The following is a 22,914-nucleotide window of genomic DNA, read 5'->3' as shown; positions in this document are numbered from 1 at the left end:
ACTGCATTGGGGCCACATGATCACCATCAGGAGCAACCTCTGACCTCCTCTGCCTGCAGCTTTTACTTAACCCTGTAGTTTCTGGACGTTTGTGCAGTATTGAAAAGACAGGAAAAGAGAAACAGATAAATAAACATGGTTATAACCTGATGCTAAAACTAAAACCAAGGAAATGTACCTCTTTCTTCAGAATTAAAACTAAAATCTTAAATAAAACAGAAAACTTGATGATGACTTTGTTTGCTTTTCATTTTTTTTTTAAACTTGGAATTTTAATTACTGCATCTGGTAAAACTGTATATCATTGCATGTTTTGTGGTTTTTTTCCTGTTCATCTAAACTGGAGCACTTTTTCATGGAAATATTACTTTGCATGGTGACTTCTATACTGAAGAGTGGAGAAAGCATACATACTTCACATGTTAAAATTTTTAAAGGGATTCTGTTGTCTTTACTCATGGCAATAGCTAGAGGCTGGCTGTCTCTTTATTGGTGGTATTCTTTTAATCTGAAGCATGCAAAACTTCCTTGTACGTTCCGAATTAAATGCCATGGCATTTGGGACAGACAGCATGCAAAAATGTGTCTGAAAGTGTGGCAGAGAATTCTAGTTATGACTCTGTTTCCGTCAGCATCCTCGCTTAAAGCTGTAAAATATTGTCACTGCACAACAGGGGGTGAAGAGCTATTCACATACAGAAGGGCCTCTGGCAAGCTCAAATACTTCCAACTAAAGATATTTAAAACCAGCAACCTTGTGATTGATTGGGGTGCTGTGCTGATGCAGCTCACGAGGATGGCAGAGTGCCTGAAATCCTAGCGGTGCCAGCGCAGGAGGACATCTCACCCGATGCACGCTGTGCGGTTCAGGCTGGCTGCCCTCCTGTTTGCTGCTGGTGGGGCCATGGAAGAGATTTCACACCGCTGACCTGTGGGCACCTAACTGGGGTTTGGGGACTGGCCTGTCGCAGTCCAGGGGGTGGAAGCAGGTCCTGAATCGATTGCTGGACAGGGGAACCAGGCATTGAATCTGCGTGAAGGGACTCTGAATATGCTGCATTGTAAAATGTCACTTGTTGACAATTGCTTGCTTTTGCCCTGCTCTTACCTGTGTTGCTGTGTAGTGTTGTATTTACCGCCTGTATTAGGAACTGTTTCTGGACAGGTATTGTTGCTGCAGGTCAGTCATGTGCTCTGATTACTTGGGAGGACATGCACACCCTTTGATGCCAACACTCCCCAGCAAAGCAAAGAAGTTTTTGTCACCCAGTCAAGCCCCTGCACGATCCCCCGCTGCAATTGCTGGTGGTGGAAGGAGAAGTGCTGATCACTAGGACTGTGAACGTCCTCCCCTGTGCCAGTGCCTGCTGCCAGCCCAGCACTGGGGATGCAGCCCAGTGGGAACAGTCTGCTGAAGGTGCTGGGGAAGATGCAATGGGCTTGGTTTTTTTTGTCCTTCCACAGTTGTTACAGATAGACATATTTTGACTTCTAACATTTCTCTTTTAGAAGGGTACCCCTCCTAACCCTGCAAATAAGCTATCTTCCCAAGCAAGCTCTAACTGCTTCCTCTGTACCACAGCAATTCCTGAAGCTGCTGCCTTCGTTGGTTCTTGATTTGTCTCTCTGTTGAAGTGTAGGACATGTTGAGGGAAACCTGTGCCTGTGGTCTGCTACCAATAGAAAATAAGCTTTTGCTGCTCTGGAGAGCATTTATTCCCTGCTGCCATACAACAGCTTGTGTGGTTGGCCTACTGACAAACAGCCTTCAGGAAAAGGTTTGCAATTAGAATGATTTTTCTCTTTAGGGTGCTCCCCCCCCCAAAAAAAAAAGACTTATTGGGTGGGTAATGCGGGTGTTACTAAAATATATTCATGTTCAGGTTGATATGTGTGGGTGCAGCTTCTGCCTCTTTTAGCCTAGTTTTATGTGCTGATGGTGATTCTTGCATCCCCCCCAGGTTGGGGAGCAATCTGGCATTTCACTCTGTTCAACCATGTGGAGCTCAATTAGTTTCTGCTAAGGTTTTTGTTGTTGATGCGGCAAAAATTCTGTACAGGAACCTTTACTGAAAGGAGGGTGTCCATGTGATCTCAGTGCGTGGCCTCTTGTTTTACATCTTGTGTGGACACTTGCAGCTCTTCTTTGCATTAAGCGCAGAATGGTCCTTGATTAAAAGGCTGGTGACTCAGGACTAGCAACTCATTTGGTAGGTGGTGTCTGGTGGAGATGAAACTAGAGAAGGATGGACCAGACTCCTTCTCCTGCAAAACGGATACGGATGCGTGTTGAGGGAAGGAAAAGAGCTGTTAGCCGAGAATGTGTTGGTACAAGAAGTTGTGTTGCACTTTCAAAGAATTCTCAATTCAAGCATAGTAATTGGGGGTCGGCAGTGCTGGGCTGATACTGTGTGCCTTTTTTTTTTTTTTTTTTCCTTTTTAATATCTAATAAGGGAATGATGTTTCTCTGGATCACAGCACGGAGTATAATGTTACCTTTAGGTAAGATAAAGAGCCATTGCATAAATTCCTTTTATAACTTCTATTTCCTACTTGCAAGTCAAGAGTGGGCAGGTGTCTGCCCTTATAAATGTAGTGTCTTGACAGGGCTGCTCTAACTACACTTCAGACACCGTTGCCAGCTTCCAGGACAGTTTTTAATCATGAAGTTGGGTTTGTATCCTAGTTCCTGAACTCTGAACTTTTGTTTTCCTTTCCCTCCATTATGGACTCTGTCCAAACAGGTTTTCTTCTGAGATACTTATTTAATCATAGGCTCTCAAGATGCTGAATTTAAGGGAAGATGCAGGGTGTTTATGTTTTCTTAGGGGGGTAGTTTGGTTTTTGTTGAGCGTGTTTTGTTTTTTTGTGGTGGTGGTTTTAGGGCTTTTTGGCTTTGTGTTTTGGGTTTTTTTGTTAATTTGTTTGTTTTGGGGGGTGTTCTGTTTTGGTTTGATTGGTTTTTTACGCTTTGGTAGAGCTGGTCATGCTGCTGTGGAGAGTTTTGGCTTGAACACCTTTTATTTTTCTCTGGGGACAGAATGGGTCATGCACAAATGTCCTCCCTCACCCTTGCAAGGGGGCTTAGAAAAATACACTTGGGAAGATTGTAGAACAGTTGCCTGGGTGCTTCTTGTTTGTGTCTCCCCTCAGGGTGCGTGGAAGTTGCTTGAAGTTCCAAAGGAGCTTCAGTTTGGTGTGGGCCTCCAGCACACGTAAATCCACTGTGTGGCAGGTGCTGTATTGCCTGTGACTAATTCCTGCTGGGGAAAGCTGTAGGGCACTGGAGTTGTCACCAGCCCTACTTGAAGGGGTTGTGAGTTCTTGTAACTTCTTGAGGGGAATGAACTGTCCTCTTGTCAAGCTGCCAGTGACAGGAATTTTTAGTGTGCGCAGAGCAAATAAAGTGCTGTTTGACATGAATCCATGCATTGAGCGTAGTTGTTGCTTTACATCTTCTAGCAGTGTGTGGCTATATGGCTAACTATAGGACTGCTTTCTGCTTCTCTGATTTATTATCATCTGTTCAAGCTGACTGTGGATGTAGTATCTGTAAGAACTTGTGTTTCTTCCTCTTTGCCCAAATCCCAGCTTCTCTTTTTCCCTATTTTGGGACATTTCGCTGATGGGAAACAGCTCTCAGGTTCTCTTCTGTTTATGGCTGGGACTGTAAACAAAGCTCCTAAAGAGGCAAAAAAAAAAAAAGGTGAAGTATTGTCATAGCTTCAGGTTCCAGTGTAAGAAACTGTGTAGCCCCAGCATGCTCTAATCTACATGCGAGAGCACCTTGTATGAGCAAGATCTTCATCTTCCCTTCTTTCTGGGGTTTGCCTTTGCCCTAGGCTTACCGCTGTTATGCTTATATGGCAAAGTGAAGGCTCCTGAGATCAAAATGTCCAAATGAAGTTCTTGCCACGCAAGTACAGGGAGTTAGAGTGACTTGTGGGGATGCAGGAGCCTGCACTGCTCCGTGGTGGAGGTTTGAGGTGAGTTGGGTGACCGTGACAGCAAGAGATTTGTTATGAGCTTTGCTGATGAAAAGCACTGGTTTAGGGTAGTCTTAACGCAGTGGTACTAGCTGTGGAAGTCATCAGAGCAGGGGTGGTGTCACTGTGGAGGAAAACAACAGCAAAGTCCTTATTGATATAAATGTGATGGCAGAGTGATCTGCCTGACCTGTGGTGGTCAGGAGGACCCATCTCCTGCAGCACAGGTGAGGTGGAGGCTTTCAGCAGGACACAGTCATCGTGCAGGTGCTGTTTTGTCTTGTGAAATCTTGCTGGATCACTATTTCCCCCAGTCCTCAGACTCACAAATTGGGCAGATTTCCGTTTCAGAGATGCTGGGAGAGAGGGTGGGACACACTCAGCTCTCTCCTCTTCCAACCAGCAGAGCAATGCTTAACGCGGTGGTCTAGAAAGCTTGTACTGGCAGAGGTGGCTGTTCTTTTCAAGATCACAATATATTTTTGGAGCTTCATGGCTTTAGCATTTGAATGTTATAGGTCCCAGCATTATCCTTGCCCAGATCTTCAGGGAGGGTCTGAAACCTTTTCTGTTGGTACCGACAGTGCTAGGAGCCTGGTACGCTGAGCTTCACTGAAGAATTTAAAGTTGTGACCAAGACTGGTTTAGCTCTTTCTAGATAAGCATGAAGGCTGAGGTTTCCAGTGTGGAGTCTGAAGCATAAAGTCCTGTTTTAAAAAAAAAAAAACTAAGAGTGCTTTCTCTCTTTGTTCAGACACAGAGTGGAAAACGACTGCGTATGAGGTTTGCCTGGGACAGAATTGGCAATGAACTGGCCTTGCAGCCATCTCCATCCCTCTTCAGGTGGTTTCTTCCAGTTCCAGGGCCTGCCTTTCTGTTGGATATTGCATGCATATAATTTAAATACAAAATAAATAGAAGTATATTATATGATTTATTTCATAGTGGGGTATTGCATTTGATGTAGCATAAAACATTAACAATGAAACCTCTTGGAGTTTCAGCTTCCCTGTACAGAGGCCAGGATCTTAAGGCAGCTAGAAGACCCCTTCCCTAGCATGGAGAAAGCTGGAGTTTCTTTGATGGTCTGCAAAGGGGAAATGCTGGGGAGGGCAGCATCTCGTGCTGCTCTGGTGAGGGAAAGGATGGGTAGATGGTGGCTCCAACAGGAACCACTGAGTAATGTGGTGAGAATGTCTTGGATTACAGGCTTGTGAGGCTGGTTTTTCCTCATTTACAAATTAATTAAAGCTTCTACATAGTTACCTTCCTTCTCCTTCCTCTTTTAGCAAATAATTGCAAACAGTGCTTCTTGTTGTCTTCTGATAGTGCCTTCCTGGGGTGAAGCTAAGTGTGGGGGAGCTGGGTCTCTTTAGTTTGGAGAAGAGACTGAGGGGTGACCTTATTAATGTTTATAAGTATATAAAGGGTGAGTGTCATGAGGATGGAGCCAGGCTCTTCTCGGTGGCAAACAATGATAGGACAAGGGGTAATGGGATCAAGCTGGAACACAAGAGGTTCCACTTAAATTTGAGAAAAAACTTCTTCTCAGTGAGGGTGACAGAGCACTGGAACAGGCTGCCCAGGGAGGTTGTGGAGTCTCCTTCTCTGGAGACATTCAAAACCCGCCTGGACATGTTCCTGTGAGACCTCACCTAGGCGTTCCTGCTCCAGCAGGGGGATTGGACTAGATGATCTTTTGAGGTCCCTTCCAATCTCAAACATACTGTGATACTGTGACCTTAATCTCAGGTCTTTGTCATGCTGGTCCAAGGTGAGAAGGAACTGAGATAAATACTAAGGGGCTGGTAGGGAAACTCATGGTGGAGTTGGACTTTCTGCCTTTAACCCATCTTTCTTCTCTTGGTTTTGGTCTCCTGCAAGCTTGAGATGACTTTTGAGGAAGACCTGGCTGTGCTTCTCCCTGCTGGAGCAACTTGGCTAAGCCTGCCAAGGTTTTGAGACCAAATTTTTGTGGTAGAAAGCTTAACTTTGCACTTATACACAAGAAAAAGTCAGGAAAATGTTACCCAAAGGAAACTTTTCAATTTTGTCAAGTAAATCATTTTTTAAATATCACTTGTATAAAATGCCTTTAAAAGTTGACAGTTTTCTCTGTATGAAAAACTACTGTGTCAGTTTTTATTGAAAATGCTGACTTTTTGTTGTGACACTTCAAAATCAGCACCTTTCTGGACATGTTTGGCAAAAGATGTTTATATCCAAAATGTGCGTCATTTCAGTTTGCAGTGAAAGCAGGTGTCAATCTCTAATCTTATGTAGCAAAAAATCACACTCTTGGTTTTAAAGCCTTGCTTGGGTCCAAAGAACAGCAAACTCTGTGTCCCAAACTTTTTTTTTTTTTTTTTAATTTTTAACAAAAATCTCCTTCGAGGGAGGGGGAATTGTAGTGAGGTTTTATTTATGCCTTGGAAAATGACAAGGGAGAGAAACAGATGGAAATAGATAGGAAAAGTCCCATTCCCATCTTCAGTTTCACTTTTTGTTGTTGTTTTGGTTTGGGCTTTGTTGTTTTGTTTTCCCTTTTCCCTTTTCCTTTCCATTTCCGTGCTTATCCTTTCCTGTTTTAATCTCTTTACAAGACAATTCCTTTCTATTCAAACCAGAAACTAGGCAGTGCTGTTCCCAGGGTGGATCCTGGGCTGTATTACCGACTATGAAACCTATTTTGGTGAGGCAGGAGTGGAAGCATAGCCTGTGGGTATTGGCACCAGTTAACTCACGAGAGCCCCAAACACCTCTAGTGCTGTGTCCGAATTCAGGGCTGGTGTGTCTGCATGTGGAGCACCTTTCCAACGGGTGAGCATCTGTGGGGGGACTGGTGAACAGCTTACCTTGTAGCAGGATTGTTCCTCTGCCTGTGTGTTAGACTTGGCTGGAAAAAAGAGGGAGGAGAAAAAGGTAAGGTTAGGATGTGAGCCAAAGGGAAACACAGTGCGGGTCCTGTTTTTCCTGTACTTTCTCTACAGCTTCAGTTGTGTTAGGAGAATGAAAGGTTTTTTTCTTCTTGTGGTGTAGTTGCTGATAAATGGCCATTGCAGACATTGTCATCTTGCAGGGGCTCTATAAACGCTTTACCACCTACACTTTCCCCCATCAAACCCAGCCCCCAAAGCAGGCTTTCCATAGTTTGGTGATGTGAAAAGAAGACATAGGAGTGGAATAGGGAGAGATTCCTTTATTATTATGATGATGATGAATAGGAAAAACAGTGTCCTTAGCCCTCTTTCCACGGAGAAGCAGCCATGGTTCCCAGACATCCACTAGTAGGTCTCGCCTTATCGCAAAGATGTGCTACCTTGCATCTTGTAAGGCTTCATTTCTGTCAACATTTGCATCTCATTTCAAGGAAAGAAGTCAGCAAACTGACACTCACGGCCTTTGTAGCAAGATTGTCTGAGTATCGCAGTTTGCATCCTTGGGCACTGGATGGCAGGTGATGCTGAGGGTTCACGTCCTGGCTGCTCATTCTTACTCCCCACCCCATGTGTGCAGCAGCTTTTGGGGCTGCCAACACCTCTTCTGACTAACACCATAACACCTCGTGAGATGCAAACAGCATCTCTGTGCACACGTGATGCCATGTTACTCAGCGAGCCCTGCGTGCCCAGACTGCGCCAGGTGTGCTATGCAGGTGTAGGTCTGTCCTGCTGTGCAAACAGGGGCCGAGGTGTCCTGAAGCTGCTTGGCCAGGTGCTGCATGGAACACATCCCTGTATTTCCACCCAGGAAATCCTGGACAGGAATATTGGTGTCATTGCTTTCTGAATGCAAATTATCGTGCTTAGGCAAGCTCTTGGGGCACTGCTGTAGGTCCTGGTATACCTGATGTGAATTCCTGATGCAGAGAGAAGGGATTAAATAACCCAAGGGTTTGCTGGTTTGTGGGTTTTGTTTGTTTGGGGGTTTTTATGGGGTGGTGGTGTTATTTGTGTGTTTTTGTTTGGTTTGTGGTTTTTTGTTTTGTTTTTGTTTTGTTTTTAAATGTGCTAGGTCCTTTGTATTAAAGATAAATTCCTGTTTTCCTCCTGACTGGCTGCCTTTGCATGCTTGTCACTGCACCTTGCAAGTCTAAGGTTGTCTGTGTAGAAATGGGAGGATATATCGAGTTCTGAACAACAACAACAAATCTTTAAATCTCAGCCTACATTCAAGTGCAATGAATTGTAAATGCTTCCAATTATCTAATGACATAGATTCCTTGTTCTTGGTAACTGGCTGTCTTTCAGCCTTTAAAAGAGCCACTAAGACAAAATCAGACTCTTGTGTTTAAAACCTGAAAGTCTGCACATGCTCAGCCTGTAGGTTAAGCTGGAGCTGCTCAAACTTGGCCTTATGCCTCTCACCAAAATGATCAATTAAGAAGCTTTTAACCCCGGAACTCCTGTTTGAAATGTGCACTTCTAGACATGGGGATGGAAATAAAGGGATTATATTAAAAAAGCCTTTCAACATGAAGTGTCAAATTTTCTCTGAAAGCCCAGGTGAAGTAATTGGTTCTTGTGAAATTCTTTCCTGAGGCTCTGCAGAGTTTTAAGGAATAGATGGTGTTAAAAAAAAAAAAAAAAAAAAAAAAAAAGTTGAATGGCAGTTTAAACTTTCAAACTGGCCTCTTGAACTTGGTGAAGAGCTTATGTTCCTCATGGCTTCTGTAGTAGAGAGGGAGCAGGTCCCCGGGGAGGTCGGCAGGGCAGGGCATGTCAGGCAGCAGCAGGCTGTGGGGCAGCTGGCTGGGCAGGGCGGTGATGGGCGATGAACCTGGCTGGAACACCAGCTGGGGCAAGACCTGTGCTTCGGGGTGCCAGCTCTGTAGGGGCAGCTTTGGCGGGTTTTCGGAGCTCCTGGTAAAGGCAAGAGAGATGGGGGGTAAGAAGGGGCTGCGGCACTGATGGGAGCCCGCAGCGCACCCGGGTGATGCTGAGGCAGAGCGAAGGGGAACCCTGGTCCTCTGGCTCACCTCCCCTTGAAAAAGAGCAGGCACAAGGGTTTAATTGCTGTTTGGTGCTCGGTGGGGAGCACGTAAGAGGGCGAAGCAGGGGATTGAATGCCCCAGAGATGAGGGCTTTTTACATCCTGCGTCCAGGTGGTCTGGGAGCAGCTCCTGCCCCTGTGTGAGGAGCTGGGGGGACAGTGCCAGTGTGGGATCTGAGTGGTACCTTTGGAAAGCCAGGTTATTGCAGCCTGCGAAGGCCCCCGGGAACACGGAGCTGGAGAGGGCAGAGAGGTGGTAGTCACGCCGGTGGTAGTGCTTCAGCCTCCCAAAAGCATTCCTGCCCCTCTCAGGGGTGGAGGGGTTGCGTTTCCGTCCTCCTCTGACTTTTCTCCTATGCTGCTGTCTGCAAAGGGGAGAGAGAGATGCCCATGCAGGTGCTTTCTTTGCATTTTGTGGGTTTGGAATGTGTGTGTCCTAAACCAATGTTGTCACCCTATGGCTTTGACCGCCTTCCTCCACTCCCAAACGAAAGCACCAAAGCTGTTTCAGCCCTGCAGAAAAGAGGTGCTGGTGTGAGGCACCAGCTAGCCTGGGGAAGAGCAGGCCAGTGGTGAGAGGTATGGCTGGTTCCTGCTGAGAGACTGCAATGTTGTCTCTTGCTGGGTTTTTTACGCCTTATCCTTGCACATTGCTGATAATAAGGAATAAGGCTCTTGGTTAACACTACATCCCAAGGTAGGCTCCTGCATAGTCCCTGTCATAGAATCATAGAATCATTTTGATTGGTAGAGACCCTCAGGATCAACAAGTCCAATCATAACCTAACTCTAACACTAAACCATGTCCCTAAGAAACCTCATCTATATGTCTTTTAAACGCCTCCAGGGATGGTGACTCTGCCACTTCCCTGGGCAGCCTGTTCCAATGCCTTTCTGGAAAGAATTTTTTCCTAATATCCAATCTAAACTTCCCCTGGTGCAACTTGAGGCCATTTCCTTTTCTCCTAACCCATGTTATTTGGGAGAAGAGACCAACACCCTCCATGCTACAACCTCCTTTCAGGTAGTTGTACAGAGCAATAACATCTCCCCTCAGCCTCCTTTTCTCCAGGCTAAAGAGCCCCAGCTCCCTCAGCCGCTCCTCATAAGACTTATGCTCCAGGCCCCTTCTACAGGACACTATCACTGGCAAAACCAAAGAGGTCTTGCTGGACCCTAGGCCAGGAAAAGAGGGAAGTGCTGCTGCAGAAATGCTGCTCTGCAAGTGTGGTCCTGCGGGGTGGCTCCTCTGCTCGCCCAGCCCTGTTCCCTACTATGGCTTCCAAGAGGAGGATGCTCCCCCTTTTGCCCTGCTGGGCTGTGCACAAGCAGTTGCACCAGACCCTCAGAGAAGGGATATCCCACTACCCTGGATAATTCCAGGCGTTGCCTGTTCCCGTAATGGAAGAAGAAGGGGAGGGCTTTTCATGAATTGGCAAGCTTTCCATGTGCCACGTTTTCTTGCAGGAGGCCTCTCTGCAATCTCCAACAGCATCTCCTTGCAAAGCCCTGTCTTCCTCATTGGGGCCAAACATACCTCCACTTTGGAGCAGCGATTTAACTTTATTTTATGCACGACCGTGGCGAGCCATGGGTGGTTTCAGAGGCGCGAACGGGGAGTGTCGTGCAGGGAGGGAGATGGCTTGGAAGTGGGTGCAACCTGCGCGTCTCAGCAGATGGCAGCAGCGACTCTTCCTTCGGCTTCTTAACCACCACCCCCCCACACTGCCCCAAAACCACGTCGACCCCCCAACCTCCTTACTCACCCTCCGCGGCTCCTCCTCGCCTTCTCCCGCCAGCAGCAGACGGCGAATGAGATGGACAGAGCCAGGATGATGGCTCCGCTCAGCAGCGAAGCAGCCACCGCAGCGCGGGAGCCGGGACCCGGGGGCTGCGGGGCGGCTGCGGGGGTAGAATGGGGTCGGGGGTGAGCGGAGACCGGGCCGGGGGAGCGGGAACGGGGAAGGGGCCGCAACGCCCGCGTTCGCGGGCGTTGCGGCCCCTTCCCCGTTCCCGCTCCCCCATTTTCATTAATAACCATTTTTGTTATTGTGGTGGTGGTTGTTTGTTTAGGTTTTTAGTTGTTCCCTCCACCCACATACCTTGGACGTGTGTTTTAACCTAATTGTACCTTTTGGGAAAAAACGGAGGGGGTGGGTGGAAAGGAAAAAAAAAAAAAAAGAAGAAAAGGTGAAAAAGGGAGAAAAGTTAAAAAGTAAAAAAAAAAAAAAAAAAAGGTGGAAAAAAGTTTAAAGGGGAAAAAATTATAAGGAAAAAAATAAAAAGGTTAAAAAGGTAAAAATAAAAAGAAAAAAGTTAAGGGGGGAAAAAGAAAAAATTAAAAAGGATAAAAAGGAAAAAGTTAAGGAAAAAATAGGGAGAAAAGGAAAATATAAAAGGAAAAAAAAGAAAAATGGATAAATAAGGAAAAGTGTTTAATGGGGAAAAAAAAAAGGAAAAAATAAGGAAAAAAATTAAAAGGAAAAAAGGAAAAAAATTAAGGAAAAAATAAAAGGGAAAAAATTAAAAGGAAAAAAGTTAAGGAAAACATAAAAGGAAAAAGTTAAAAGGGGAAAAAGGTTTAAAAGAAAAAAAAGGACAAAAATTTAAAAGAAAAAAGGAAAAAGTTTAAAAGGAAAATGGTTAAAATGCTTTAAGGAAGCATATTTGAAAGAAAAATAAATCTGTGATTTTTTTTTTTAATAAAAAACAAAACTGTGATGGATGTAATCATAGAATCACAGAATAGTTTGGGTTGGAAAGGACCTTCAACGGTCATCAACCCGCTTCAACCCGCTGCAATGAGCAGGGACATCTTGAACTAGATCAGGTTGCTCAGAGCCCCATCCAGCCTGGCCCGGAATGTTTCCAGGGATGGGGCATCGACCACCTCTCTGGGCAACCTGGGCCAGTGTTTTACCACCCTCATCGCAAAAAAGAAATAGCAGCTTCCTTCAGAGCTATCTTAAAATCTCTTTATTTCGGGGAACTCAAGGTGTGATTTAAAGTTTGGAGGGGTTTTTTTTGGTTCATCAAAGTTGTTTCTGCATTAAGCAGTGCACAAGAAAAGATTTGCTGATAAGTTTAATGAATGTTTTACTACAGGAGTGCCTGTAACCTACTTCAACAAAGTTCATTGCTTTTATTTTGCTGTGTTTACTTTTATGAACCAAAGACGCTGACTATATATCACCAGGTTTTGCAGCTTGAAATTGAGGTTAATTGCTTTATTTTTGTTTTAATTTTTAAAGGACGAGCTGCCTGGGGTGCCTCTAAGCTGAAGCACCTGCAGGGGTGTCCTATGGTTGAAGAACTTTGGTTTCTAATTTGACCTTCCTGAGATGCTATCTTTTTTAACTGTTTTTGTTTATCTTGAGCAAATGCAAGAGAAGTGTCAAAAGCCAATGTGGCAGACCTTCTCCATTTCAACCTCTTTTTTTAGCCAGCTATTGGCACCACAAGTTTGCCCGTAAACTGCTTCTGAAAGGGCTCTGGGTCTTTAATTCTCAGTGTCTGGCACGAGCAATATAATTGACACATAAGCTATGTAGTATTTACTACTTCTGTGGTTTTGCTCACCACTGCAAAAATATCTAACTTTCTTGAGGGCAATTTTCCTGAAATTATTTTATGTATGCACGCAACATGCAGTGCATGAGAGAAAGCTTTTAAAGCAATAAACTTTTTTCTTTCAACCGTTTCCCTCAGCCATTCGTTCTCACTGAGCTTGTACCACAAAAAATGTGATGGTCATTTGCAACTGGTACATGCTCATCATGTGCTTTCACAAATAGCACTTGCTGTGTTACTACAGAGTTCAGCTTTCTTCTGGCTGGAACCTTTTGGCTCTGCCCTGGAGTTGGGTGCCAGGGACTGATTGAACTTGGGGACTTCTGTACCAGTTACTGGGAGCAAGATAAGGCCTTGCTTATCTGGTGAGCCCACACCAGGTGAATTCACCCCTTTGGCAACCCTGCTGCCTTATGCAGCCCATTAAATGCCATTGTGGGGACCCCCCCGAAGCATGGCAGTTCACCTGTGCAGACTCTGACTGGGTCAAGCTGGACCTCAGTAGTCCCCTCTTGGGGTGACAGTGCATCATAGAATAGTTTGGGTTGGAAGGGACCTTCAAAGGCCATCTAGTCCAACCCCCTGCAATGAGCAGGGACATCTTCAATTAGATTAGGTCACTCAGAGCCCCGTCCAGCCTGGCCTGGAATGTTTGCAGGGATGGGGCATCTACCACCTCTCTGGGCAACCTGTGCCAGTGTTTCACCACCCACATTGTAAAAAAATTCTTCTCTTGTCTAGCCCAAATCTCCCCTGCTTTAGTTTAAAACCATTACCCCTTGTTCCATCACCTGCACCCTGTTGAGACCCCGTAAGTGTGTGCAGGGGCTGGGTCGCATCAGCAGGCTCCTTACCCTGGCAGTGGGGCGGGGGGTGGCTCCAGGATGAGATGCTCTCCCGGCGGAGGCAGGAGAGCCTCTCACTGCCCACCAGCTGGTACCCCTCCTGGCACCAATACACAAGGACCGAGCCCAAGGAGATGCCTGAGCCTCTGTCCACGTAGTAGTATCCGTAGCGTGGAGGGGCAAGAGCCGTGCACGGTGCTGAGGGAGAAGGGGAGTCATTAAGTGCAAGTGGCGACAAAGCCGATGCTGGTCATCCTTATGGAAAGGCTGCCTGGCCCCTATGTCAGTCCTGCAGGTCCTACAAGTCTCTGAAATATTTTTTGTGTAATCCTAAAAGAGAGATATAAGTAAGTCTAGTGGCTTTATATGGAAAGTAAGCCTTCTAGTTGCAAACTCTGTAATGTGAGCAGCTACTTCACAGCAGGAGTGGGACTGAGAAGATGCAGGATGGGGTCAATATGCACAGAGTGACCCTTAGGAGGGAAAGGAAGAGGACAGGAATTTTTAATACTCCAGTACTCTGGGAGAGTATAATTGGCTGGAACTCAAAGCAATAAATTAGTATTCTATGCTATAGAGAGGTACTGGTAGAGAGGGAGCTGGTCCATCATGATATACATAGAGGTTAACATAGAGGACTTCACCCTCAAAGGAAGACAGTCAAGCATTAAATTTCCTCTCTGTACCTAGTGATTTTTCCTCTGACGGAACATATCTCCCCCATATTACAGAGGCTGCTGTGGCCATGAGGAGCATGCAAAGCCCTGCAGCCCTACATTTGCCTCCATGCCCCCTGGGAAAAGCACTATCATGCCATCACTGACATGTCCCTGTGCCCTTCACCCTGTGCATAGCTTCACCCTCGTGCACCCCTTCACCCCAAGCAGCCCCGCAGAGGGAGAGGCGGGCGATCGCTCACTTGAGTACCTGAGATGTTGCTGTGCACGTACGTCCCGTTGGCAGCGTCTTTGGGCAGCCCCTTTCTGACGTGTCCTGCTCCAGGCGAGATGGTCCCAGTCCCAGCGGCACCACTCCAGGCAAAACTCAGGCAGCTCCAGGGCAGCAGGCAAAGGGTGATGCATTTTCTGAACCTTTGTCCCGTCATGGTTTGGGGAAACGCAGCATCGTCGGGTGCCTGGCCGTCCCGAGTGCCTGCGCTTTCTCTTTGCTTCTGAGCAGGAGTCAGCTGGGCTCTTAGGGCATTAAGCTTTGAGCAGCAAAGCTAGCGGCTGCTCTCCCCCCAGCGCTTGCCTCTCCTCTGTGTCGGCACAAACCCCACGTCCCTGCTCCTGCCACTGCCAGCCCTGCTCTGGCTGAGTGGCTCTGAAGCCCCGCAGAGAAACAAGGCATGGGAAAGGGAATGAGAAGCAGCAAGCGCTTGAGATACATCTTTTACAGCTCCCTCCTGCAGGGCCTGGCTGTCACCATCTCTCTGGGTGCTGGAGCCACACATTGGGCACACTCCTTCTCCTCTTCCTCCTTCTCCTCCTCCTCTACCAGCTGAAATCCATGTTCAAGCTCACTGCTGAGACTCCTGAACTGCAGACCCTCCTGTGCTCATCTCTTCCCTCCTGCCAGAGCCTAGGGCTGATTTTCTGTCAACAGCAGTGAAGTGGGACATGAGCCATGGGAGTCAAAAGGGTTTCATAGCAGCAACATTGCCAGCTTTGCCACTGTGGGAACTGTGGAGAAATCTGTTTTCCCTTTTCCTTGGGGTTCCCTCTGCACAGCATCTCTCTGCCTGTCAGTCCAGGCCCTGGTGGTTTATGACATTTTATAGCTGGAGGGGCTGTAGTAGCGACCAGCTCTTGCCTCCTGGGATGTAGATTCCTCTTACCTGCCTCTACCCACCTAGTCCCTTGTGTGCACCCAGAAAGAGGTGAGGTGCCCAATGTCACCCGAGCACTTGAGACCAAGATGTTTTGGAGCAGCCAGTGCCTCTGCACAGAGCTTTCCCCAGCAGCCAGTATGCCAGCTGTGTCACCAGCGGGGCTTTGCAGTGATTTTTGGAGCATCCTGTGCTATGGCTATCTTCTCCCCTCCTTGCACCCTTAGAAGCTCCTCTCACCCTGCAGGTCTTCTTTGCCCCTCCTGTCCTGCACCCTTGCGTGTCCTGGAGCAACCTGGGACTTACTGCAGGTATAAGGGTTAAAGCCTAGGCTCTTATTCATTAGTAGTTTTGGCACAAATACAGTGGCCTTGGTGGCTGGGTGGACATTGGCAAGAGCTCATAGCTTGGCAGGGAGATGCTCTGGTTGTGTGGGTTGGTTTTTGTTGGCCTGTCTTTTATATCTGTGGCCTGTAGCTGCAGCCGATGGGCTTGGCTAAGTATGGCTGCCTGAGTGGGCCTGGGGAGGCAAAACATTGCTTTGGATGTGTGGGCAGCTCCTGTTTGTAAACACAAACAGTGGTGTTAAAGTCTTTGTGTGATTTACTGCAGCGCATAAAGGGGGAAAAAATGCCAGGTGGAATCAGACCCTGTCCTGTCCCCTCCCAGGGGTGCAGCCAAGGCAGTCTGCAGCAAGGAGGGGAGCTGTGGGGCTGGGTGATGGCTGGACCTCACTTGTGGTCCCTCCACAGCGCTGCGACCCCCTCTCGCTCGCACCCAGGGCAGCTCAGCAGTGCTTCAGCCCTCCTTGCTCTTGCGGAGCAGTCTCTTGTCACCTCCATGGGCCTTTGAACCTGGCAACACTTTGATTCTACTCTCTCTGTCTGTCCATCTGATTCTTGGACGCTTCTTTTTGGTTTTGGCTGTGGTGGTACCCCTCTTGACTTCTTTCCAGGGGATTTACTTGTTTTCTCAGGAAAACCTGTTTCAACCTCCCATGACCTATAATGATCTTGCTCAGAAACTACTTTAATATCTTCTCTTCCTTGGTTAATCCTCCTTAAACTGTGAGCTTTCCTTGGCTCCCCTTGGAGAGCAGGGTGAGGCGGGGGGGGGCTGGTCCTCCCTGGCTCAGTGAATATTGCTTATTTTTTTGTTTTGCTTTGGTTGGTTGATCGGTTGTTTTTTTTTTTCCCCTTTCCCCTTCTAACTGCAGGGATTTTGCTGTTTGTGCAACGTTTGAGGCAGGCTGGGTTGTGTGAGAGCGTAACACAGAGAGCAGAGGAACCAGACTTGGACCATGCCCCCCCTGCAAACACAGTCATCTCCCGGCACACAGGCAAACCCGTGGGCGCTGGGATTACACCCGTTTAGTCAGACAGGACAAACTCTGAACTGGCCCCTTTGCCAGCCCCGTGCCACATGTGCCTACTCCTGCTGTGCAGTCAGGGCTAATGAGCTGGCTGGTGGCTGGGGGGCAGTGGGAAGAGCCAAGGTCAGTACCCTCTGTCTCCCTCCCCACTGCCAGATGTGTCCCGATGCTAAACAGCTGTAGACCGAGCATGTGCCACAAGTGTGGCCTTCGGTGTGGGGCTGGTGATGGTAAGTCTTGTCACATGTGCTGGGGAATGAATGGGCTCAGCAAAAGCCCCAGGACACAATAACCACACTTGAGCTTATGCTCAAAATGCTGAGTAGATGACATGGATTATTCCTTTGCTAATGCTCTTAAAAGTTATTCCTGGGGCTGAGAGACATAAAGGGGTTTATTATTACAAAAATCAATATCCTGCCAAGGTGGGATTTTAACACTGTTCCCTGCACCCTGCTTTCCAGTGGTGGCTGTCTGCGTAAAGCTGGGCACTGGGCTGTGCAGGCAGAGGTATTTTGTGACTAAATTACATATTGCAAGTCATTAGCTTAGCTCTGTTGCTGGTACATCCTTCACACAGACCAGCCAGGGCTGGGTCTGTGGAAGAACAAACCGTTCTGATGCAGTGAGAGTTTTACAAGTGACCACTGGATGCAAAGGAAGCTCGTGTACCAGTGCCTGCTTTGCAGATGGGTAGAATCAGCGGGAGTACCCTCTCACCAAACCTACCTGCAGTTGCTGGCAGTGGAGAGTGCTGCCAGCATGTTTGGATTTATCACTACCCAGATTTTTGGGGGATTGCATGTGGCAGGCGCTTGCCACATCTGTATCTCCTACTAGGGTCTTGGCATTTCCCACTCTGGTGCCACACCAACTGCAGTTAGGTGGGGACACCTACAGAGTGTGGGAAGCTCCTTGGTCATGAAGGCAGAATCATGGACAGTCCAGGTTTGCATCTCAGGGTGGTATTGTAAGTTGATTCATTATGAGACATGGCCTGGAAAATACTTCGAATTTTGGGGAGAAACACAGCATAAGAGAGAAAAGGACCCTGTCAGGAGAGTTAGGATACAGATGGTCCAGGCTCGTCTTGCGGGTACAGGAGATTTGGGGTCGAGACTGAAGATTTGAACTGTGTCTCCTGTGTCTACAAACTTTTACTTGATCAGTTGCTTTTAATTGTCAGTTGGCTGCTTCTGCCCCCAGGAAATAAACCAAGACAGTCTCTGCTGACATGAACAGCTGGCCTGGTCACTTGACTGGTAGTAGGAGATATGCCAGGCACACCAGTCTAAAGGGAATCCATAATTTATTTTCTTTTGTTTTCATTCCTAACACATGAATAAGTTGAATAGGTAGATGCCTGCCCATTTATGTCTAAAAGCCACTCACACAATTAATTAGGTTGCTATTAAGGGACAACATTACCAGTTAAGCATGCATCTTTGCTAATTGAATAGTTCCTTACTCTGAAAAACCTCACAATTGAGTAATTTTTTGCTAATCCTGTTATATATACTCAAATATACACATTATTATTATTATTATTATTATTATTATTATTATTATTATTATTATTATTATTATTATTATTATTATTATTATTATTAATGCAGCCCCTGCAGTGAAAATATTGGGGGATCCATATATAACGGCTGTTCAGAGAGGAGATCTTGCAAATCTCTGAACACCTGGTGATTTTCATACCTTAAGATTTGGCTGTCTGGCAGCTCGTAGCTTCACTGATGGTGTTTAGGATGAAGTTGTCTCACCCTGTAATGCCATTCTGGTCTGAAGAGAAGGTCTGAGAATATCAAATTTCTACAGGAGAAATAGGGACCAGAGTTTATGTCTCTTATGCTGCTTCCTGCCCGGAAACCAGGAGATGTTCCCAATGGGTGATCACTGTGTGTAGGTGATAGCTCTTTGCAGCTCATCTGGGAAGTTCACTGCCTCAGGAATCCATTAAATTAAATGGAAATTTAATATGAGGAGGGCTAGGGTGGGGTGGCTAGAACAGCTTGATAGAGCATCAAAACCATTTCTACTTATTAAGAGAGGGGTAACTGTGCTTTGTGCCATCTGATGATCACCATTCAGCTAGGATCCTTAGCTGAATTGACATAATCAGATGATCTGAAGTAGTCCTTTTTAAATCTTATGTCTTTCATGCCTCCCTGGTGTCATGTTCTGATGGCTTGATTATTGGTTGCCACCTTAAATAGGTTCCCAGTAAAATCCTCGTTCTTTTCATGTTGTAATAGGATTATCATATACGATGATGACATTTGTACCTAAGCCAAAGTACGCAGCAGTCTACATGAGGAAAACGTGAAACCATCTAGGAACTGCATTTTCTAAAGGACAGCACAAAGCTCTTCAAACAGGCCCAACCCACAGGGAAAATGCAAGTTGCTGTTGAATCAATAATGAAGCAACAGGTTTCAAGGCTGTGCCAGGAAAACAGGGAAATGTCTCGCCTCTCTGATACTCTCTCACGCTCTTACCTACGGAGGAAGATTTTTCTGCCATCAGTTACTGATTCACTCAGCCCAGGGAAGGGCTGCCTTCCAGTTTGGTTTGAATGCCGATCCTCTAATCAGCTGGAGAAAAGCAGTCCCTTATATAAGCCAAGGGAAAGGAAATGCTGCTGTGATACGGCTCACATGAATAGCCAGGACTGAGTGCTGGTTGTCTCCCAAATACCAGCTTTTGCGTCTTCTCACCCTGTGTTTTTAGGGCTGTGTTGAAGTGGGAGAAGTGGCTATTTGTGAGCCTTTCCTTCCTCTTCCTACTTTCTTTTTCAAGGCAGTCGGTGAAGGCAAGTGGAAGACATGACCCTCTCCTCAGACAAAGAGCTCAACGGGTTAGATAACCCCAGCTTCGTGGTGAGTCTCTGAAGGGTAATTCTTGCATAAATGGGTGTGAGCCCTGCAGAAGGAGGAGAAAGGGAAAACCAGGGGGCTCAGACTGGCTGCAAGGATGCTGGTGTGTGGTAAACATCTGTCTCGGCTCCTTTATCAACAGGAATCAGATGAATGGTTCCCTCACTACAGCCTGCTGCTACTGCAGACTCGGTGTCCTTTCTACTCGCTGGCACCCTTTCTCTTCTTTTTTACCCCCATTATTTCTAAAATGATCGTGTAGATGAATGGCAGCACAAGTGTATCTGCACTGAAAAGCAAAGGAGCTTGCGGTTCCTTGTGTCTATGTCCCTGGGCAGAGCATTTGATGTATTAATTAGTAAAATTACAATAGAAATTTAGCCTAGTGAAGAGTGTGTTTGTTTGTCTTCTGGATCTATTTCTAGCAGGGTGAACTGGCAGAGAGGTGGGAGAAAAAGGGATTTAGGTGTCAGCCGGGGAGGGCACCCTGTAGGGTTACAACAGGGTGGTAAAAGCTCTAAATGATGTGTCAATTCAGGGGTGGGCCACAGAGCAACACCCTGGGGCACAAGGTCACCTCCATTAGAAACCAAAAGAGATACTTATCTTCTGACAGCAGGTGTGAGAGTGGGGTCTTTGCACCACAGTACAGACAACCTGCCCGGGGGGGCTTGGAGGTAGGATTTAACCTCCTGGTGTCCAGGTCTCCTGTTGCCCAGATAACTTGGTGAGCTTGCTGAGAGCAGTGGGGGTGCTGGCAGAGCTATAAGGAGGTGTTCTGAGCAATGCAGAGGTTTTCTTTGGCTGTTATTAGTGGTCTCTATTTCTACCTGTTCTGCCATAAGGCTTGTGACTTCTGGTTTGAATCACCCCAAAGAAGGTAGAAGACAGAGGTCTTTTACCTGTGGTTTAAGCAGCTCAATTTCTGACCACCTTCCTGATGCGCTTATTGAAGATGCTGTTGAGGCCTCTGATTCTTTGTCTGGAGACTGAGGCGCAAGGAGGGTGTCCTGGTTCCCTGGCTTCGTGGGAGCAGCTGGACTGAGAACCACCAGCAGTGGTTCCTCGCTTCGACTCTGGACTGCTCCTGCCTTGTCCTTCTGCCTGAATGTCAGTGTCACAGACTGGCTGAGGTTGGAAGGGAGGTCAATTTGTCCAACCCCCCTACTCAAGCAGAGTCACCTAGAGCCAGTTGTCCAGGACTGTATCTAGACAGTTTTTTTAATATCTCTAAGAACAGAGACTCCACAACCTCCTGGGACAACCCATTCTGTACTTGGCTACCTTCACAGTGAGAAAGTGTTTCCTGATGTTAAGACAGGACCTCTTGTGTTTCATTTTGAGCCCACTGACTCTGGTCCTTTGTCATCCTGTCATCTCCACTCCATCCTTCTCCCACTGAACCCTGCTCATTCCCCTCCAGCTCTTGGGGAGGATCAGGCATTCATGTGATGGTCATGCGGGGCTGTTACTGGCACAGGCTCTGCTTTGCTGGAATATACACAGGAAAAGTTGCAATACAAGGAAAGGAGCTTACTGCTGTCCTCCTGTCTTAGGATTCATCTACCCGTGGTGTTATTTAGGAGTAGCTGTCCCCAAATAACTCCGTGCATGAGCAGTCCTAAATACCTTGCTGTACATTTGTTAATCCAAGGCTCAGGCTGTCTTGTTCTGAAATGAAAATGTCTCCACAGGGAATTACTTGGGAATACCTTTTGCTCTTGAAGTTCATGCCTGAGTTCAGTTTGAATTAACTCTGCTTTCACCTATCTATTTTCAAGTATCTGTAATGCTCCCAGCCTGCCTATGCTGGATAAATACACCGTGTTTAAAAGGTATTACATAGCACATTTTCAACAGTGTGATCTAAAATGGGACTTTGGAGACTCAGCTGCAAGAATGGAAACCTGGAAGTTTCAGGCAAATGATGAAGTCCTTCAGGATTCATCTGCCACACCTGCAAAATTTACAGCTGAATGTAACATTAATTTTACATTCCTATTCCCTGACTGAAGCACTAGCTGTTTGCCTCCATCAGTAGGTAGGCTGGGAGTGTTACTGCAGCCACCTCTCTTTGCTGCGCATTTCAGAGTCTTCAGGTTTCAGCAGGACCTGGAGAAGAAATAAATAAATCATCATTTGGTGCTGACAAACTGGTTGATCGTCTCCTGACAGCAGGTTTCTGTCCCTGCCTGAGGGACTAGGGCATCCCAGCCCAGAAAAGCTCCCTGCTGCCAGCGTGGTGAGGACTCACTGGCTGCAGAAGGGCCAATGAAGCAAATGGTTTGGGATGTTGTGGCTTCCCAGGCAACCTCCCTCTACCCCATGTGTGTGTGTGTACAAGGTGCTGTGTGTGTGCATGTGTGTGTGTGTGTGTGTGCACATATGTAGTCAGAGGTCAGGGTGGGATGGAAGAAGGAAGGGACAACTTAGCTTAAAAACTGTGGCAACTGAAGCAAAACAATATTTTGCTTTCCTTGGCAAAACGCATCTTTGTATAAAGAAGGTCTGCAAGGTGTACAGCTCCCTGGGGAGGCCTGAGGCTTCTGTCTTCCTGGAAGGAGATCACAGCCTTTCTGGGGAGCTATTTCAGACCCCGTCACCTCCCTGAGCCCCCAGATCCCCAGGCTGTCTTCTGGTCCCCAGTGCTGCCCTCGCCCTGGGTCATACCTCGGGGTGCCAGTCCCCACAGCAGGCAAGGGGAGCTGGGAGAGCACCCCATACCCCTGCTTTGAGTCTGCTCCTTTGATATGCATGCCAAGACTCCTTATCTACTGGTGTCCCTGTGTTTCACCTATTTCCTCCCTAGGAGCGAGGTTTTCTCACAAGATAAAGGGCAGGTGTGTTTATTGAGGTGGAACATCTGTAAGGGTGAGTGTAAGGATGCTGGAAAGAGAAGATTTAAGAAAATTAAATGTAAAACATGCTTCTACTCTGTAATTAGTAGCGGCCAAGTTGTGTTAGCATATTTTATCAACAGTGCTTTTTGGGTGGGACAGCCGGGAGGGACAGAGACCAAGGATCAGTGCAGTTTTCACCAGTTAACCCACTGTACACTCTTTCTTGCTTCTAGTCACAGTTTCTCCATGCTTGGCTAGACATTAATGATACTAATGCACTTTTTCCAGATGTCTCTTTGAGGTTAAGACACCCTCAAATGTTTCTTCTGGTCTAGACATACACGTGCATATAAAAAAATTCCATAGGTGTTTTAACCTCTGTTTTAATTTCCATGCTTGCTCTTCTTTTTTATCCTGCCCTTGCTGAAAGCCACATGCAAGTTATTCCTGTAAGACGTGGAGCACAGCTGCAAGAGAGGTGTCTGCTGGCTGCCTGCAGAGCTGGGCTGTGGCTAATGAAGGGTCTCTCCTGTTTACCAGGGTGAAGATGGGAGCCACCACTGCTCCTCGGTGGACTGTGCTGCCCAGGGCCCCA

At 46.9% G+C, this 22,914-nt stretch overlaps 1 protein-coding gene across 1 annotated transcript in view; it reads left to right on the top strand.

Moving 5' to 3' along the window:
* Positions 1–22,914, top strand: part of CNOT4 (CCR4-NOT transcription complex subunit 4) — a 110,381-nt gene that overhangs the window by 82,052 nt on the left and 5,415 nt on the right. The gene's annotated exons all lie outside the window — the stretch shown is intronic.

The sequence above is a fragment of the Streptopelia decaocto genome, assembly GCF_964273445.1.
Source record: "Streptopelia decaocto genome assembly, chromosome: 1".
Taxonomy (NCBI): domain Eukaryota; kingdom Metazoa; phylum Chordata; class Aves; order Columbiformes; family Columbidae; genus Streptopelia; species Streptopelia decaocto.
This window is presented reverse-complemented; position numbering and strand designations above follow the sequence as displayed.